The following is a 12,585-nucleotide window of genomic DNA, read 5'->3' as shown; positions in this document are numbered from 1 at the left end:
TCTTCGTTCATGCATCTCTTTTAGAGAGCAAATATCCTCCGTATGGTTCTTCCGCAAATAATAGGAACAAAAGGCTTCAGGAATGGTTGGTTTTCGGGTACTTTCAGTGGCTAAATTTCCCGCTTGATGACACTTTCTGCACCATGTATTAGAATGCATCACATCTCTCCCAGCTCCCATAGGAGTGGATATATTGGCGGTATTCACCTTCAACATCTGTAGCTACTCTGTAATCACATCCATAAGCTCTTTCTTGATACTTGCAACTGAGTTGGCTAAGTAGTCCTTCAGATTTTCACCTCCTGAAGTACTTGTAGTAGGGTTTTGTGAAGCTTTTGTAATTACTGCATATATTGGTTGGATTAATCCAGAGGGTCCTCTATTCTGGTTCTGATTCAGAGCTCCTGCTGAGACTTGGGATTGTTGATTCCAGTTGGTAGGATTCCACTGTTGTTGAGTCGCCATTGGAGGAACTACTTGAGGCCACTATTATTGTGGTTGAACCATCATTTAAGGCACTGTCGTCTGAGGCGACCACAGTGGATTAGGTGCATTATACTGTGGCACTATTTGCATCTGGGGATAGGGATAGGGAATTGTCCCTGGGATTGCATTTGGTGGGTATATCATTCTTGGCATGGGAGAAGGTAAGACTCCTCTTCCTTGAGTCATTAACAACCTTTCTTCAACTTCGTCATACAATCTTGCACCTTCCACTGCAACTTGCAGATTGACTGGTCTTCTCAATTCCACAAACTTGCAAACTTTTGGTTGTAGGCCTCTAAGGAACACTCCTTTCTCAATGCCTTCGTCCAAATGATGGTTAGTCCATCTCTTCAGGATGGATTCCATTCGCGAGACATAAGCTTCTACTCTTTCTCTAGAGAGGATTGACTTAGGTTCATGAACTCCTCTCGCATCCGCTCTTCAAAATCTTCACACCTGAATTTAGTGAGGAATGCCAACTTCAGGTCGTCCCAAGTGCCAAAAGTTACTGCTGCTTGTCTCTCATACCACTAAAATTCCGTGCCCTTGAAAGTGATGGGGAATATTGCTAACTAATGCTCAGGGGTTCTAGCATTGTTAACCACACATGCTACCATAAATTCTACTACATGAAGATCAGTGTCTTCATTGTACTCTCCCTTAAAAATTGGCAATGGGACTACATTTCCTGGCCTATCATCAATATTTCCAAGATGAATCTGACTAGGAAGGGGACCTTGAGTTGCCATGGGAACTTCTGTAAAGAGTGCTTTTAGGGTGTCAAAGGAGGCTGCTGCTACGAGCTCGTTCTCAGCTTTGATTCTTGCCTTCTCTTTTCTCACGTACCTTTGGACTCATTCTAACACTTGCCTCTTGATTGCGTCATTCATCAAGGGCTTTGCTCCAATCAGTTGTTCAATACTCAACAGAATAGAATCAGAGAGGGGCTTCAGTCTCTGGGGGATTCTCTGGTCACATCTCCTCTACTCTCTTCTTTTCAACATCTCTGAATTCGGCTTTCAAACCACTACAGAGGGGGAGATATTCTATTTTGAAAGTATCAAAACTCATTCTTCTTAGGATCATTGTTGTGCCATTATAATAATGCCAGCTTCTGAGGGTTTCAACAGTGTATGTTGTGAAAAACACTTTGTCTACCAACTTCCAGTGGGTTGCTAATTGGACAAACAGAAGATTATCAATGCACTAAGCATCCCACATATCTTGCTGTTGAGCATCCACGAACAAATCCCAACTCCTTTCCTTCTTGTTTTCGTGAACCTCCACAGACCACGACTCCTGAAGCTTCTTTCACGATCCCCCACTTAATGATGTCTGGAAACTTTTCAATGAATACCAAATCTTCCATGGATAGTCATTCTCTTTGCTTCTACTCTTCAATTTGTTCCCAAACAATTTGCCACCAAGATGCAAGTTTTTGCTGCTTCAATAGGAAGAGGAAACAATCCACCGCATAGAGCTTGCATCATGATGGTAATATGTTTTCGCCAATGTGGGAAGAACTTCTTGTGGAAAGTGGCTTTGATAATAAGAATCTCCAACTCTCCAGTGGAAGAATGAACTTTGCAAATATCCATTGAATTCTTCTATTCTTGGCAATGCCATTTCCTTCATTTTCAACCTCTTCTGATGCTTGTTGATGGCAAGTTTCCCTGGCTGCGCACCAAAAACATGGAGACCCAAGAGAGACACCAAACAAAATGGGATTCTACTGCAAGAAAATCTATATTGTAACATCAACAAGATTTTATTTCATTCTTTTGATGACCAAAACAAAGAAAACAGCAATTCTTCACGCAGCATCATAGTAGATATCTCCCACGGATTTGATATAATCAACCATAATCTTCAACATCTTCATAGAATCCATCAATAGAACAAAGAATATAAAATATTACACTATTATTGAATGGAAATCAATCACATAGTACTTATCTTCATTGTCTTCATAGTTTTCTCTCTTAATCTCTCATATATAGATACATTGTTTTGATAGAATTGGCTATCTCTGGCTCTCTCTCTCTCGCTCTCTCTCTCTCTCTCTCTCTCTCTCTCTCTCTCTCTCTCAATAATACATCATCTCCTCACTAAAATACTTAATAATGACTCTCAATAATCCTTCTTAGGTCGTGGATACACCTCCCAAGAGGTATGTCTGATGCGAAGAGGCACTAGAGCCACTACAGTGTCTCTTCATAGCTCACTACTATCACTGTCACTCCACTCTTCTCTTCAGTATACTTATTCCATTTGTTTTAGCTCTTTTGAACTTAGATTCATAAGCAGCTAATTTCATTGTAACTCTACATCGGGGATCTTGGATAACTACTCCAACACTTCCTTTTCTATTAGGGCCTCTGGACACTCCATCAAAGTATAATGTATATGTCCATACTAGGTTTACACAGCCAGCCATCAAGAACTCCCCTATTTGTAATTATGATAATCAAAGCTCAACATATTTAGAGGATGAGTTGACGGCTCCATCGCACCTTCTTCATTAAACTCAACAGGGATGCTTGTCAAGATTTGTAAGTAGTGATGGCAGAAAACTTTAATTTCCCACACAAAGGTATCTTCTTCTTGCTCAATCACTTTATATCCCTTGCTCCACCAGATAAGCCTCCCCTAATGATATCTTTGCTCGAGATATGGGTGCTCCAAATAAGGGATTATTTTCCCCATCAACCAATTTAAGCTCTCTTGTAGGTCCCCAATTAGCCCTAGCATGGACCTGCAATGCATTTTTCTGCGTTAGCATACTTAGAAATAATAAGATTTAATCTTATTAAGATTAACCTTATTCTTAAATTCCACCCCTTGTAGATCAGCTAATAGAATTATGGACTTATTTTTACCTATCTGAACTATCTTGTAAGGGCCATCCCATCTAGGTTCCAACTTTCCTGGAAATAGCTCCCTATGCACATCGTAATATAGAACTAACTGCCCCTTTTTAAAAGTATATTTCTTCTCTTTCAGATCATGCAACCGTTTCATCCGACATTTAGCTACGTCCTGGTGCAACAAACTCTGTAATTTGAGCTCGTCTAAGTGGGCTATAGTCGTAAACCGCTCAAATAGTGCATCTTCATTACCCAGAGAATGATTGATTGCGAATCTAATGGTTGGAAACTCAATTTCTAAGGGTAAAACACACTCCTCTCCATAAACTAATTTGAATGGCGTGTGGCCAGTGACTCGTTTTAAACGTCGTATTATACACCCACACCACCACATATAATTTTGTATCCCAGTCTCGCTTCTTTTCGGAGACTATCTTGGAGAGGATACCCACAAGTTGCTTATTAGTACTTTCAACTTGTCCATTTGTTTGCGAATTATAGGGGGTCGTCTTGTTATGCTTGATTTTCCAAGCTTTAGTCAGAATTTTAATCACTTTATTTAAAAAGTGAGTTCCACGGTCCGATACTATTTCTTTTCGCAGACCAAACCAGCATATGATATGCTCAAGTAGGAAATTGACAGTCTCTTTTGCATTGTCCTACCTCGTCACCCGTGCTTCTGACCACTTTGTAAAGTAATCAGTTGCTACTATAATGTACCTCTTCTGAGTAGTAGACGATGGGGTAATCGGTCCCATAAAATTGATGCCCCATTTCTCAAACGGAAGGGTAGCCATAATAGGCATAAATAGGCATTTCCTATTCTCTGTGTTGTCGTGCCTTTGATAGGTATCACATCTCTTAACATACTCAAAGGAATCTTGGAAGATAGTGGAGTCCCAAGAGGAACACCAAGGAAAAGTGAATTCTCTTGCAAGAAAATCTATCTTGTAACATCAACAAGCTTGTTTATTATGTTTTATATGATCACAATGAAGAAAAGAACACCAGGCACAACAAATCTTCATGCAGCATCATGTAGATCTCCCACGGATTTGATAGAATCAACCATATTCTTCAACATCTCCACAAAATCCATCAATAGAACAAAGAAAGCAAAGGAATACACCATCTTTGAATGGAAATTCATCACATATTATTCATCTTTAATATCTTCATAGTCTTCTCTCTCAATCTCTCACATACAATCACTCTGTTTTGATAAAATTGACTATCTCTGACTCTCTCTTTCTCTTTCCATCAATAATACATCATCTCCTCACTACAATCTCTCAAAATCACTCTCAATAATCCTTCTTAGGTCGTGGATACCCCTTCCAAGAGGTATGTCTGATATGAAGAGTCACCAGAGCCACTACAGTGTCTTTTCATAGCTCACTACTGTCACTTCACTCTAGTCTTCACTTGAGTCTTCAGCAGCTACTTCTTTCACTTCTTTCACTTCTTTCACCTCTTTTACACTTGTATTCACCTCTTTCCAAGGCTAGAAAACTTTCCCAAGCTATACTCTCATCCAACAGAACATATACAGAAGCATACAGAACAGTCTACAGAACAGTACCAGAATAGCTACAGTACAGAACAGAACAGAGACAGAAGCTCTACAGAAGACCTACAGAAGGTTACAGAAAGTCATCAAAACCTCATAACTCATACTCAAACCATTCCAAACTCTCACAAACCATTCAATAAGCTTTCACAAGATCTCAATCTTCATCAATCAATACTCCATCCCTCCTTACAGAAGACAATCAGAACAAAATAGAACAAAACAGAAGCTATGCAGAAGGTATACAGAACCAATCAGAACCTATCAAAACATCACAGAACCACTAATAAACATCATGAACTTCCAAAACACAATCAATATCATCCAAAACACTCCCAAACCACTTCCAAACCAATCAATCATCTCATAAAATCAACCATTCAGCTCTCAAAAACAACAAAAATCAGCCAAATAACAAGTCATTTCAACACTCAACATATCCCCACACTTAATAAGGAAGCGTCCTCGCGACCCAGGAAAAAGGGAATACAAGTTCATTCAAAAAGCTCAACTTTGATCTTCAATATCTCTTCAAAAACAATCCATCCAACCACGACCCCAACCTATAACCTGTATCTGATATAAAAATACAACGAAAGGAAAACCCTTTATACATGAACACTTCTTATCAAACTAGAAATCACAGCAAACTTGTAAAGGATATAAGAGGTCTCTTCTTCTTTTGCTTCATCAGTATCTTCAACTCTCCAACCACGACCCCATCACCACAATTCTCCAAAATGTAGCTCGCACGAAATCCAATCCAATAGGAAACCACCACGTTCATTTTACAAAAATTAACCCACAACACAAACACTACACACAACACAACCATCTGAATGACTCCTCCAAAAAGAGAGATTTTCATTAAAAATCATCCACCATACATTGGAAAAGGTATCAATGAATATGATTCCTTTTGAAAGATTGATGATTTCGGAAACGATCCATAGACAAGGATTCATCTACAAATGTTTTGGGAGGATTCTGAAAAAACTGAAGGCAGCATATCCTTTCCAACAGGACAAGGTATCTGCTAGGCAAACAAAGGGCATGAAAATACAATATATCCAGCTGCTGGGAATCAATGCTCACATTGACATTCATGCACAACTTTGGAATAAGCTTGGAATCATTATGAGAGTGCCTATGCATATATGCCAAGTACCAAGCAAAGTGAGCAGTTAATCTCACTAAAGGATCTGCAGACTATGAATACTGCTAAGCAAAATGAATATAGTTCTGATAAGCTTGACTGGCAGCTATCCATTCTCCTGGAATTACTGGCCAATTTATCTGAGATCTTGTAAGGGAATCATTCGAGCTCCATCCCTTTCTTCTGGAAATCTGATGATCAAACCCGTCATAGTCACTAACCAACTGAGGTGGTTGAGATATAGAAGTCTTAGGAGAGGGAAGTGGAATAAGGAAAAGTGGATGAAGAGAAGGGTAGGCAAAATCATAAAAGGAAGAATGATTTAAAGAAGGAGTGGCAGAAATTTGTATGGAATCAGTTAAAAGGGTGTTAACTGATAAATAGGAAAGGTGGAAGGTACATGAATGGATGGAGAAGGACATGGTGGAGAAGGGGAAAATACTCTATCCTCAATAAAGGAACAGTATGTAAAAATGGGAATTTGAGGGAAAGAGGAAGGTTGGAAAAGAAGGGGTAAAATAGTTGTGGAATTAGATTGACAAAGGGAAAGATATAGATCATATCGGTGAGCCATTTGTTGGTAATATAGGAGGGTAAGAACAGAAGGTCCTAAGAGAGATCTTCTATGATAGGCATCAAAGAAGGTAGAATCAAACGGATTATGTTTTGAAAGATAAGCTAAGAGATCCACCCTCAGTTGATTAGTACTATGGGCATAGGTAGGAGCCGTGTTCTGTGTTTGATTCAGGACCACATAATCAATCATGGGATGCCAGGAATTATCATGACAATCAGCCACTTTGGAGGAGTAACTCTGGAATATGTCAGCTATGCGCAACTCCAAATGGTTGACATACAAAACAGCTTGTAGAACCACGTCCCCCACATACCATGCCATATCCACCTCATCTGGAATTAACAAGTCTCCTTGTAGATACATGTATGACATCAACATGGTATCTGTCATGACAGAATCTTCAAACACCATCCTGACCACCTCTGTCAGCAACTCAGCAGACCAAGCCCCACTCCATCCATCCTCTGGAAGAGGTAAATCCATCGTGGAAAGCTTCATGTAGAAGGCCAACTTCTGTAAGTGGTAGTGGACAAAGAAAGAATGGTCTGGTGGAACATATTCCTGAAACTGCTCAAATGTAGACCATAACAAATCCATTCTGGATTGCAATCTTTCCACTTTATCTTGGAATAGAGGACACAAGGTAGCCTGTCTCTGAAGAGCAGCCAAGTCCTGCTGTGAAAGAGAAGGAATCAAGGGAACATTAGGGCTTGGAGGAACAGACCGTGACTTTGCCAGTTGATCTTGCAACTGCTTGATTTGGGAAGCTTGGGATTCCACTGTGTCATTAGCAGTCTGTAAGGCTGAAAGTTGGGCATCTAAGAGAGTTTGGAACTCCTGCGCTTCTCTGGACATCCTCTCCTTCTCCTCTAAAAGGCTAGTAACCTCTGATTGAGCCTCTGTTAATTGAATCTTCAAAGAAGATATCTCATCTCGTTGGGTTGCAACCAGTTGGGTTTGTTGCTCCATTTGCTTAAACAAATCTGCTAGGGTATCCTTAGTGGAGGCTAACTTGGATGTTGCCTTATACAACTGGTCCTTAGACTGCATGAGCTCTTCATAAAAGGATGCGTACAGCTGTTGAACACAGGCTGTCACGGACAATTCAATGGAACTCTGAATGTCTTTACAGAGGAAAGGAATTGCATCTCCTGAGACTAGACTGTTCAGTGAGGGAACTGATATGTCCAACGAACCTTCTTGATGTGCTCTGAACAGGTTATTACAAGTGAGATACCCAGGGAGATCATTGCCAGAGGTAGTAGGAATGGGCACTGAAGGAAGAACCGAAGGAGCTTTATCTGCTACCCGCTTCAAGCGTTTGCGCTGTATGACTAGGGGAGGTGGAGAATCATCATCCTCTATATCAATGGATTCTGACTCATCTGAAGGTGGAGGAGGAGGTACTGGAACTGATGGAGGAGGTGGAGGCATACTCTTCTGTAAACCTGAATAGGTCAGGAAGGCAGACAAGTACGATCCATAGGTGACATTAGTAACATTACCCATGGTGACTTTGACGAAATGTTGATCCATTTTAGTGAGGAGGTAAGTGCTCCAATCAATAGCAACTCCTTTCAACACCATCCTTGAAGCTGTGAAAAGCTCTTTGGACAAGTACTGGGATGGCGTTTTGGCAGGCATAAACCTGTCCTGGAGAAACTGACAGACCATCTTCCACACAGGATCAATGATCATGGAAAAGGAAACTCCTGAAGAGTTTATCACCTTCTTAACATCCAGCAATTCCCTTGGTTGCTTTTGTAACAGCTTCAAAATCTCTTCATTAGAGAAAAGCTGACGAGTGGTAACAAAAGGTTCACCTTTGGAGGGAAGAGACAGAGCCTTCCCTAGGCCTCGAGGTATCAAAGTCATAGAAATACCCTGGACCAGACCCGACTTCTTGCTGTAGGAGGCCAGAAAATCATTACATAACGACGGATCCTCTGGAAGCAATGGAAAGGAGGTAGCCATAAAAGCAGCGAGTCATGCCTTCGTGAGAGGCTCAAAAGTGAGTAGGGAAGAGTAATCCCTATTAACTAGTGGGACATACTGGATAGGAGAAGGAGTGTGAGAAGGCGCCATTCAGATGGTTACACACACACCACAAACACAGACAATCAAGGAGAATGCTTGCAAAGGAACATACAAAAAACCAAGGATAAGAGAACAACCAAAACAATAAAATGTGACTCGACCAACTATCCCCAAGCAAACCACAGCCTAGAAAAAATTCAACATGACCTCTAGACATATGTGATTGAAAGCTTCATGCTATGCATCATACAAACACCCAAAATCCCCGTATCAGGCAATAAAGAAAAAACTACACACCGTACCCTTAACCGTAACAAAGACACTAAACCAAAACATAACCACAACCTACACACATCAAGACTACATTGTTGATAAACCGGTGTTTGACCATGGAAATAACTCCAAAGACTTCGCATACCCATGCCACGAAACGAGTTCGTTAAAAAGGGGAAATTAAGTGCAGTGAGGGGGAAATTAATTTAATGAAAGGTTCATTTTAATAAATTATTAAGAAATGGGTGAATTTTTATTAAGTGATAAATCTTAGCAAGAAAACGGTGGTTCCTTCTTAAAAATTTAATTACCAATTATTAGGTGAAAACGATGCTTTAATTCGAATCCCGGACTTCGATATGCAGACTAGGTCTCTAAATGCAAGTTTATTGATTACAAATTAAGGTGATGTGGAGCGCTTTTTTGCCAGCGCGTGCTCTTGTGATGGCTGGTTCATTTTAATTATAAATTAAAGTGCCTCTTTAGCGCACTTAGCACGTGCTAAGTGAACGGCGATTTATTTTAATTAAAAAAAATAGTGTGTTTAGCGCAAATGCGCATACCATGGTGGTGTTTAGGGTTCATTTTTTTATTATGTGGTTGTTTGTTTGTTTGGTTTTTTTTCCTTGTTTGTTTTTTATTTTTATATTAATCGTGGGTTTGGGGGTAGCTGAAAAAAAAACAAATAAAAGGGAAAATACTTTGTAGTGGGTGTATGTAAATGCAAAGAATGCGCTCTCCTCAATCCAAAAATATCTGGATTTTGTTTTCTAGATGTTTAGTTGGTGTTTGGATAAAAAAGGTTTTTTTAATAATTATTTTTGTGTATTTTTAAGGAATTTAGGTGTGAAATGAAATATTGTGACAGCTTAGAAAAATATGCCAAAAATAAATAAAAATGTTAAGGGAAGTGTTAGGAATTTTTCAAAAATTAATTTGAAAATTTTAAGTGAACGGCGGTTTATTTTAATTAAAAAAAATGGTGTGTTTAGCGCGAATGCGCGTGCCATGGTGGTGTTTAGGGTTCATTTTTTTATTATGTGGTTATTTGTTTGTTTGGTTTTTTTTCTTGTTTGTTTTTTATTTTTATATTAACCGTGGGTTTGGGGGTAGCTGAAAAAAAAACAAATAAAAGGGAAAATACTTGGTAGTGGGTGTATGTAAATGCAAAGAATGCGCTCTCCTCAATCCAAAAATATCTGGATTTTGTTTTCTAGATGTTTAGTTGGTGTTTGGATGAAAATGTTTTTAAAAAAAATTATTTTTGTGTATTTTTAAGGAATTTAGGTGTGAAATGAAATATTGTGACAGCTTAGAAAAATATGCCAAAAATAAATAAAAATGTTAAGGGAAGTGTTAGGAATTTTTCAAAAATTAATTTGGAAATTTTAAGCATTTTTAATGAAATTTTGTCAAATTTTTGGGTATTTTTTTAAAAAAGGAATATGTAATTTTAAAATGATTTGAAGTTTTTTTTGTCTTGAAATTTACCGGTTTAAAAAAAGGCAATTGGTTGGCAGAAATAATAGGAATTGTTCTAGAATTTTCTAGAATTTTTTTAAAATTTTAAGTGTCTTTTAATGATTTTTTTAAATTTTTCAATGTTTTTTTTGTTTTTTGTTTAATTTTAAAAGGGTTTGCGGGTTTGTGAATTAAAAATCTGGGAAAATACCCAGAAATAAGCTGCATGGCAGCTGCGTGTTAGCAATCAGCTAACAAGCTCTGGCACACGATCCCACACACGAACAATCGCAAGCACCCACACGCGTACGAACAGCCACATGCGTACACACCCTTTGCGGGCGTCAAGGGTAGAAAAGAAATGCCTACGAGTTTCTGCGTGACCGGGGGGTTAAGGAGGGGTGAGGTGTTGTGGGTCTGCAGGGGGTGTGAACAGGACTTAGGGAGGGGTTGCGGTGGTGGGGTTCCTGCGGGGGGGAACAGTGGTTTAGGAAGGAGGGACGGTGGGGTTCTGCTACGGGGGGGAACAGGGGTTTAGGAAGGGTTATTTCCTGCGGGGGTACCTGTGGGGGGAAGGGGGCTTAGATGGGGGTGTGTGTTAGTGAGGGTGGGAAGGTAGGTGATGGGGGGGTTAGTGGGGGGAATGGGGGTGTAGGTGGGGGTGGGTTTGAATTGGGGGGGAAAGGGGATTAGTGTGGGGGTGGGGGGGGGGGAGGGGTGGGTTTCAATTGGGGGGGAAAGGGGGCTAGTGTGGGGGAAAGGGGGGGGGGGGGTTTGAATTGTGGGGGAAAGGGGGCTAGTGTGGGGGGGGGGGGGGGGGTTGGGTTTCAATTGGGGGGGAAAGGGGGCTAGTGTGGGGGTGGGGGGGCGGGGGGGGGGGGGGGGGGGGGGGGGTTTGAATTGGGGGGGAAAGGGGATTAGTGTGGGGGTGGAGCGGCACGTGGCAGGGCAGCAGGGCAGAGAGCGGCTGCAGAGGCGGGCAACTGGTGGCACAGGGAGCGTGGGAGGAGAGGAAAACGGCGGCCGTCGACGGGGTGGGCAGAGAGTTGGAGGCGGGCGGGGCGTAGGGCGCCAGAGGAGGGCGCAGGCACACAGGATAAGGAAGAAGGTGCACGGGCGCTACAGGAGGCAGGGAGCGGCGAGGAGGGTCGTCACGGGCGGCGGCGACGACAGCAACAAGCCCAGCTGTGCAGCTCGTTGTGAGATGCGTAGCCACTCCATCTCTCATGCCATGGTGTTGGATGAGGCTCTCTTTGGCCTGATCATATGTCACAAGCTGCGAGGCGGTGACCACCATGGCCCTCTGAATCGTCAGAGCAAAACCTCACCAGAGGGAAGCCACGCCTTCTTTTTTGAAGATCCGAAAGAGGGCTTCCAAAATGCCTGAGTAATTCCTTCTGGAGAGGGGTGGGAGGCGACCATCAGCCTGCATGTGGACAAGGGCACCAGTGGCACCTGTGATCAACCCCGCAGTAATTTTCGGGTGCAGCGGGGGGCATAGGCGGGGGATGTAGCAGCGCCAGGGCCGCCGGGGGTCGAGCAGAAGCCAGACTGGGGGGGCATCGTAGAGGCCGAGGCAAGTGGTGGAGTAGAGGGCTTGTCTGAGGACGGTGGCTGAGAGGCCAGAGAAGAGGGCGGCGAGGGCAGACGGTGGTGGACGGGGATGGTGAGACGACAAGAAGAGGAAGATGGAGGAGGAGGAGAAAGAGGAGGAGGGGAAAGGTAGGTGGGAGAAGTGATTATGGTGGGGAGGGACGGGGTAGGGGAAAGGGTGAGGGGGAGTGGGCGGGGTAGGGGTAGGGTTAGTGGTTAGGGGTAGGGAAGGTGCCCAAGGGGTGGGGTAGGGTTAGGGTTAGGTGTTAGGGTTAGTGGTTAGAGTAGGGAGGGTGCCCAAGGGGTGGGGTAGGGTTAGGGTTAGGTGTTAGGGTTAGTGGGTAGGGTAGGGAGGGTGCCCAAGGGGTGGGGTAGGGGGAGGGCCCAAAAAGGAGGCGTACCCCCCGTCCCGCGCGCGTGCGCGGAGTGGGGTAAAAAAAATTGCCGTGACGGGATTGAAAGGGCGCCCGAACGTCGGGACGGGGCACATGGATGCGACCAGGGCGCGTTAAGATGCGTAAAATCAAAAACGGGCGCGTCCACGCGCGGGATAGGGCACATTAAG

General features: G+C 42.5%; 1 pseudogene; it reads right to left on the bottom strand.

Annotated features, from left to right (window-relative positions):
* The window catches only part of LOC148020522 (mitochondrial uncoupling protein 5-like), a 72,302-nt pseudogene extending 60,224 nt beyond the window's left edge, over positions 1 to 12,078 (bottom strand).
* Between the last annotated feature and the right edge of the window lie 507 nt (positions 12,079 to 12,585).

This window comes from Lygodium microphyllum, chromosome 18, assembly GCF_053477565.2.
Source record: "Lygodium microphyllum isolate KBCC chromosome 18, Lygodium_microphyllum_v1.1.10, whole genome shotgun sequence".
In the NCBI taxonomy this organism is placed as follows: domain Eukaryota; kingdom Viridiplantae; phylum Streptophyta; class Polypodiopsida; order Schizaeales; family Lygodiaceae; genus Lygodium; species Lygodium microphyllum.
The sequence above is the reverse complement of the archived record's forward strand: the minus strand, read 5'-3'. Positions and strand labels throughout refer to the sequence as shown.